Below are 6,672 nucleotides of genomic sequence, written 5' to 3' on the forward strand. Positions count from 1 at the left end.
CCCAGCAACGGGATTGCTGGGGTCAAATGGAAGTTCTGGTTTTAGCTTTTTGAGGAATCACCATACTGCTTTCCACAGGGTTGAACTAATTTACACTCCAGCCCACAGTGTATAAGTGCTCCCTTTAATCCACAGACTCGCCAGCATCTGTTATTTTTTGACTTTCTAATAACAGCCATGCTGACTGGTGTGAGGTGGTATCTCGCTGCGAGAAACCCAGTTTTCATGATCGGCTGGTTTCCACTTGCTGCCATCAGCAGACTCTTGTTGAAAAGGCTGCCATCTTGCCTTGGCTAACCCGGGCCGTTTCCTGGACCTGTCATGAGGGTCCTGAGACACGTCTAGACAGCGCTGTGGCGCAGTCAACTGGACCGGTCCTAACATCCATGACTCGGCCCCAACAAAGCAGCTCTCTTGAATGTGGGCTATGGGTACACCAAGTCCCACTTGCAGGGGCACCCAGGGCAGAGGTCAGTGAAGGCTTTCTGGAAGGGTCCAGATGACAGACTTTGGGCTTTGCAAGCCACTTACAGCCTCTGTCACATCATCCTGTTGCTGCTGTGAACAACCCTTTAAGAAAGTGAAGACCCTCCTTCGCAATCTGGTTGTACAAATACAGACCACAGGCTGGATTAGGTCCACTGACTGTGGTTTGCCAGCCCCTGGCCTGCAGCTTTGCCAGTGTGCAGGCTGGATGCCCAGCCATGGCTCCTTCTGCTAGGACGCCCTCTCCTCTATGACAGACTCCAAGATGCCGCCCCGAGACCCACCAGATACTCATTGCCTCAACTCTGCACCCCACACCCATCGGTGAGGAGGAGCAGGCACCTCAGTGAAGGGGGACAGTCTACATCCCCCTTGGTGTCTCACATCGAAACCCAAGTGTCCGTTCCACATGGGAGTTCAGTATTCTCTCAGGGGTGGGTGGAGCGCTGCTCCGATTCCTGCCGCAGGGGCCAGCGCTGGCCCAGCAGTACCGGGAGCCCCTCCTCCTGGGCACAGGGGTGGTGCCCAGAGCAGCAGACCTCACACCACTGCTTCCACTGGTGTGCAACGCAGCCTTAGCCAGCAGCTCAGGGGAGTGACGCTTTCAAACAACCTGGAGTGTGCAGCTGCCATGGTCACCCACACTCCCTCTCAGGCCACAGCACACATCAGTCTCTGCTGCCTGCTCCCCCCTACCCTGTTCCTGACTCATCCCTCCTCACCTGACAAGTCCATATTGCCTGGGGGCCTCTACAAATCCTCCATGGCACAAAACCTCCCTGGACCCACCGACCTGGAAAGCTTCCAAAGGCTCCAAGGAGCAACAGCTGCAGGTTCTTTGCAAATTGGTGAGCACAGCTCCACGCATCCCATCCTGACTACACCCAGTGGATGCATGTCCACCTGCTGCTGCCTCTTGCAAACTACAACTTGTTCAAAGGCAAGTGGGGAGCTTGGGCAACACGGCGAAACCCTCTCTCTACAAAAAACAAAAATCAGCCAGGCACAGTGGTGTGCCTGTGGTACCGGCTACTCCAGAGGCTGAGGTGGGAGGATCACTTGAGCCCCGGAGGTCAGGTCTGCAGTGAGCCATGATCGCACCACTGCACTCTAGTGTGGGCGACAGAACAAGACTCTCTCTCTCAAAACAAACAAAAAAAAGAAATTGTCCTTACAACCAACTGCTGTGCTCTCCTTATCTGAAAACGCTGTGTTTATCTGGTTTCCAGTTTTGTTCACAGTGCTCACTACACTACTCATTGGTTTAAAAAAATAAGTCCTACATCAGACCAGATACCAACAATTCCAACATACTCTGTCCACACTTAACATGTTTTCGAGCTTTTTTTTGTTTTTCTGGATACGGATTATCGCTCTGTCACCCAGGCTAGAGTGCAGTGGCACGATCTCAGCTCACTGCAACCTCCGCCTCTCAGGTTACAAGCGATTCTCCTGCCTCAGCCTCCTGAGTAGCTAGGATTACAGGTGCCTGCTGCGCTGCCTGGCTAATTTTTGTATTTTTTTTTTTTTTTTTAGTAGAGACGGAGTTTCACCATCTTGGCCAAGCTGGTCTTGAACTCCTGACCTCGTGATCCACCTGCCTCGGTCTCCAAAGTGCTGGGATTATAGGCGTGAGCCACCATGCCCGGCCCAGAGCTTCTTTTGTGCAGCATTTTCTCTTGCTCTCAATTTAATTTTTTGCTCTAAGGGAAAAGACGGCAATAAAAACACACAGCTGAAAACAACAACAATAACAAAAGCTGGGTGCCATGGCTCACATCTGTAATCCCAACATTTTGGAAGGCTGAAGGGGTACAATTGCTTCGGCCCAGGAGCTCAAGACCAGCCTAGGTAACACAGTGAGACCCCATTTCTATAAAAAATACACAAATTAGTCAGGTGTGGTAGTACACGCCTGTGGTTTCAGCTACTCTGGAGACAGGTGGGATCGCCTGAGCCCAGGAGGTTGAGGCCGCAGTGAGTCCTGACCAAGCCACTGCACTCGAGCCTGAGGCACAGCAAGACCCTGTTCCCAAAAAATTTAAAAAAAGGGCGCACAGAACAAAGAGGCGGTGGGACTGTAAGAGCAGGTCTTCACGCTCACCTGGAGGGAACAAGGGTTGCATAGGGACTTGGCAGTCAATCAAGATGTGAGCAGCAGATTGGGGGAACCTCCACTGGCAGCCCTTCCTCCCCAGCAAGCCCACGGCCGCTCCCAGAATTACCACATCGCTACCTAGCTCTGGCCTGACAATCTACCCTAGAAAGGACAAACCACACCATAAGCGCCCAACCCCAAGAAGTTTTCCCAAAGGAGAATATGAAACAAGATCTTCAAAGGACTTGTCTCCAAACAAAAGGCAGCACGGCGATCTCCACCTAGGTACGCCCGAGAAATGCCCACAAGTCTCCACAACACTCACATGCCCGTGTTCACAGCAGCACTACCAAGGGCCAAACAGAGGAGACCATTCAGGTGTCCATTAGATGATGGGTGCATGATCCGCATGACCCTGCCACAGGGAGGGCTGTGCTCTGACACCCGCCGCAGCTTGGGTACGCCTCGACAGCACCAAGCTCAGCCATATCAGACACAAAGGCCCACGGACTGTCCTTCACATGAATGTCTGGAATAGGCAGATAAATCCACAAGAAAACAAGACTAGTGGTTGCCAGGGTGGAAAGAGGATCCTGGGAGGGGAGGGGGTGTGGTCACAGAAGGACAACCAGGGGATCCTTGTGGTGATGCAGGGTTTTAAGGTCCTGACAGTCGGACACAGGAATCTGCATCTGTGATCAACTGCACAGAACTCAATACCCCTTCCAAGTAAGGGTGAAACAGGTGTCTGAATAAGACCAGAGGGTTTCATCAATGCCGACACACACCCTGAGGGTGATACCGTTCAGTGTGCAAAATGCCACCATTGGGGAAGCTCGGCAAAGTGTACAAGGGACTGCTCCCTGTTATTTCTTTCATCTCGTGTGATCTACGATTATCTCAGAAGAAAACAAACAAAAACCGAACACGGGGAGCCCAGCCCACCTGAAACCCCAGCTGCAGGATGGAAGCTCAGAGAGGCTGGGGCCTGGCCTCTTCAGGAAGGGCCGGTAAGGAGGATGCAAACCGTCCAGCTTCGGAGCTCTCACTGTGGAAGAATACCAGGGATGGCAGGAAGAAGACACTGCTGTTCAACTGGAAAAAGACTGGACTCAGTAAAACGCTCTTTTCATTCTTCCCCACACCCCTCCATCCCCTGGAGCTGGGGTGGAGCTTTTTCTTCTCAGGACTCAGGCAGGGGAAGCCCGTGTCCAGGGGTGGCCAGCGTGTACTTTAGTGTGGGCCTGTGTCCAACTATATGGCGACTCTGAGGATGAGGAGATGTTTCTGGAAGGAGATGTGAGCCATAGTGCAGCCCAGAGGGGAGAGAGGTACGCCTGGTACCTGCCCCAGCGTCATGAAGCCCCAGCCACACCCTGGGCCCAGTTAGGATCCTACAGGATCCTGAGCCCTCCTGCCATTATCCAGGACAAAGATAGCAAAAGGCTCCTGCAAGATGACACCCGGGGCCTTGAGGCAAATTCCCCCAACCCAGCAAAGAGAAGGCCAGAGGCCTGGCGCACACTCCACACTCCTGCAAGATGACACCCGGGGCCTGAGGCAAATCCCCCAACCCAGCAAAGAGAAGGCCAGAGGCCTGGCGCACACTCCACACTCCTGCTGGTGGAAACAGCCCAGCAGCGACCACAGGGCCTTCCAGGCAGCTCAGATCTCCGCACACATTTGACAAATGCCGGACTGAAGCCGAGGACCCCCAGGTGAGTGCAGCATCCTCCCCTGACCTGCACCCACCTGGCCTTGCTCCTCCACGGCAGGACCTGAGAGCAGAAGGGAGCTTTCATCACGGTGACTGCTGTGCTGGGAAAGGTTTCCATGATGTTGGTCAGAGGCAGCCAAAGGTGGCAGCAACCTCCCTGCCAACGTCAGCCCCAGACGACCCCCAGGCCGGTACCTGAGTGCTCAGTACAGAAGCCTCTCAAAAGGCCAAGCCTCCCCTCCATTCACTCCACAGCACTCAACACACGCAAGAAAAGAACCCTGCAGGCGCCATGAGACACCCAAGAACCGAGCCCTGCAGACACCACGAGACAACCGCAGGGCTCCGTCCCTTGTTTGAGATCTCCTGGTGGAGAAAAATGTGTTTAGCAATGATGTTATCAGCTGCTCCATCTCACGACCAATGAGACTCATTCAGGTGAGCAATGTCCGACTACGTGCTCGCTTTACCGAAAACCGCCGAGGCGGAAGACAGGACGAGAGCCTTCACTTTCAGGGTGCACGTAAGTGGCTGGTCCCACCAAGGAAATGCCACAAAAATACGCAGTGACTCTCACTACCTCCCAACATTCTTTCACAAATACTCACTGAAGAAAAGCCATCTGTACACAGAGGGGCAGGTTCAGCATGACACCACTGGGCGCTTCTCACGGAACAGAGACAAATAAAGAATAAGAAACAGATGACAGATGAGCACTGCCAGTGTCCATTCTACCATTTGGTGTAGTTTTATGTTGTTTAAATCAAGTCGTTCCCTGCAGAGACAGGTGTCCAGGTGCTCGGCGCATGGAGGCCGGAGCCACAGAAGGGGCCACTGACACCAGCAACTTCTCCCTGGTGTCCGGGCTCTGTGGTCCGTAGTCTGTATACCACCCACGGACGAGTTCTCTCAAGGACCAGGCCAACTCAGATTCCACCACGCTGCAGGAAGGTCCAGGCAGGCGCTGCTCCCCACTTTCAAGGATGCTGTGTACTCCCTGCTCATGTGATGGCACCCGAGGAGGGGTGTGGAGGGTGATGCGGACCCCCTGCACCCCTCAGGATGACTAGACGGAGAGGAGAGGTGGTCTCGGGTGTGGAGGGCGATGGAGAGGTGGTCTCGGGTGTGGAGGGCGATGGAGAGGTGGTCTCGGGTGTGGAGGGCGATAGGAGAGGTGGTCTGGGGTCTGGAGACTGCCCTGTTACAGAACAGGAGGATGCTCCACAGAAATCAGCTGGAAGAAAGAACCCACAGAGGTGCTGAAGATGGGACCAGTTTGTCGCAGGCCAAGAACATGGTGAAGTCAGGACTGAGCCCTCACACTGAAACCAGGGGTCCCCAGGTGGACTGAGGAACCACAAGGATCACCATGGCGGACACCCAGCCCTCACATGCACACATGGGCAACTTTACAAACTGGCCTGGGAAGAAGGACCAGAGCCCACCCCCAGGAGGAAAAGCAGTGGCAGCGCACGGCGAGACTGACCGTGATACTCAGAGCTGGGGAAAGAGCCACGCGTCCTCCTGCAGCCTGAGCCTCTCACTGAGATTAAGAGGGGCTTTGGGGCAGGCGTGGGCGGCAGCAGCACCCCGTGGTGGATGCGGCCACCACTGCAGGGCCTGCCACCGGTGTGGAGAGCCCGAGCCACAGAGCTGCCCCTCACGGCACGGACGGGGTCAGAAAGGCTGTGGCCGGCAGAGTCAGACAGCGTGGGGCACCAGCTGCCCACTGAGCCGCTGTGGAGAGAGCGAAGGCCACGGCTTGTGAAGGTTTCCAGCTACAGAGACGCCACGGAAACGTGCTGGTAAAACAAGACGATGTCTGAGATTCACTAAAATACTAACATTAAAATATTAATACTAAAAATTAAAATACTCAAATTAAAAAATGTTTAAAGAAAGAAAAAACATTTTCGAAAACATGAACAAGTGCAAGGAGGAGATGGATCAGCCTAAGCTGGCCAAATGCCAGTCAACGCTGAGCCTGGGGCCCGGGACTCTGTTCTCTCCGATTCTGTGACTGAAAATATTCCCCCACGGAAAGTTAAACACATGGTTAGAGTGAGAAGGTCACCCTGAGGCAGGACTCACTGAAAGCCACTCCTACAGCTCCTGCACCGCCCTTCATCAGCGTCCCCGTTCATGGACCCCGGAAGCTCCCAGGTGACCCAGTCCACCTCGGAGAGTCACACACAGAACGCAAGCTGACTGGCGTGCGCTGTGCCTTCCTCGGGGTGTGTACGTAGGTGTGCACGCTGTGCCTTCCTCGGGGTGTGTGTACCGAGGTGTGTGTGCCTTCTTCGGGGGGTGTGTACGTAGGCAGGCACACACACCTCAGTACACACACCCCGAGGAAGGCACAGCGCGCACA

At 54.4% G+C, this 6,672-nt stretch overlaps 1 protein-coding gene across 1 annotated transcript in view; it reads right to left on the reverse strand.

The window, feature by feature from the left end:
* ANKRD11 (ankyrin repeat domain containing 11) overlaps positions 1-5,544 on the reverse strand; it is a 113,644-nt gene extending 108,100 nt beyond the window's left edge. Inside the window, exon 1 of the mRNA XM_050772856.1 lies at positions 4,910-5,544. The gene's annotated coding sequence lies outside the window, so the exon portion shown is untranslated. The remainder of the gene's footprint in view (positions 1-4,909) is intronic.
* Between the last annotated feature and the right edge of the window lie 1,128 nt (positions 5,545-6,672).

Source organism: Macaca thibetana, chromosome 20, assembly GCF_024542745.1.
Source record: "Macaca thibetana thibetana isolate TM-01 chromosome 20, ASM2454274v1, whole genome shotgun sequence".
NCBI lineage: Eukaryota > Metazoa > Chordata > Mammalia > Primates > Cercopithecidae > Macaca > Macaca thibetana.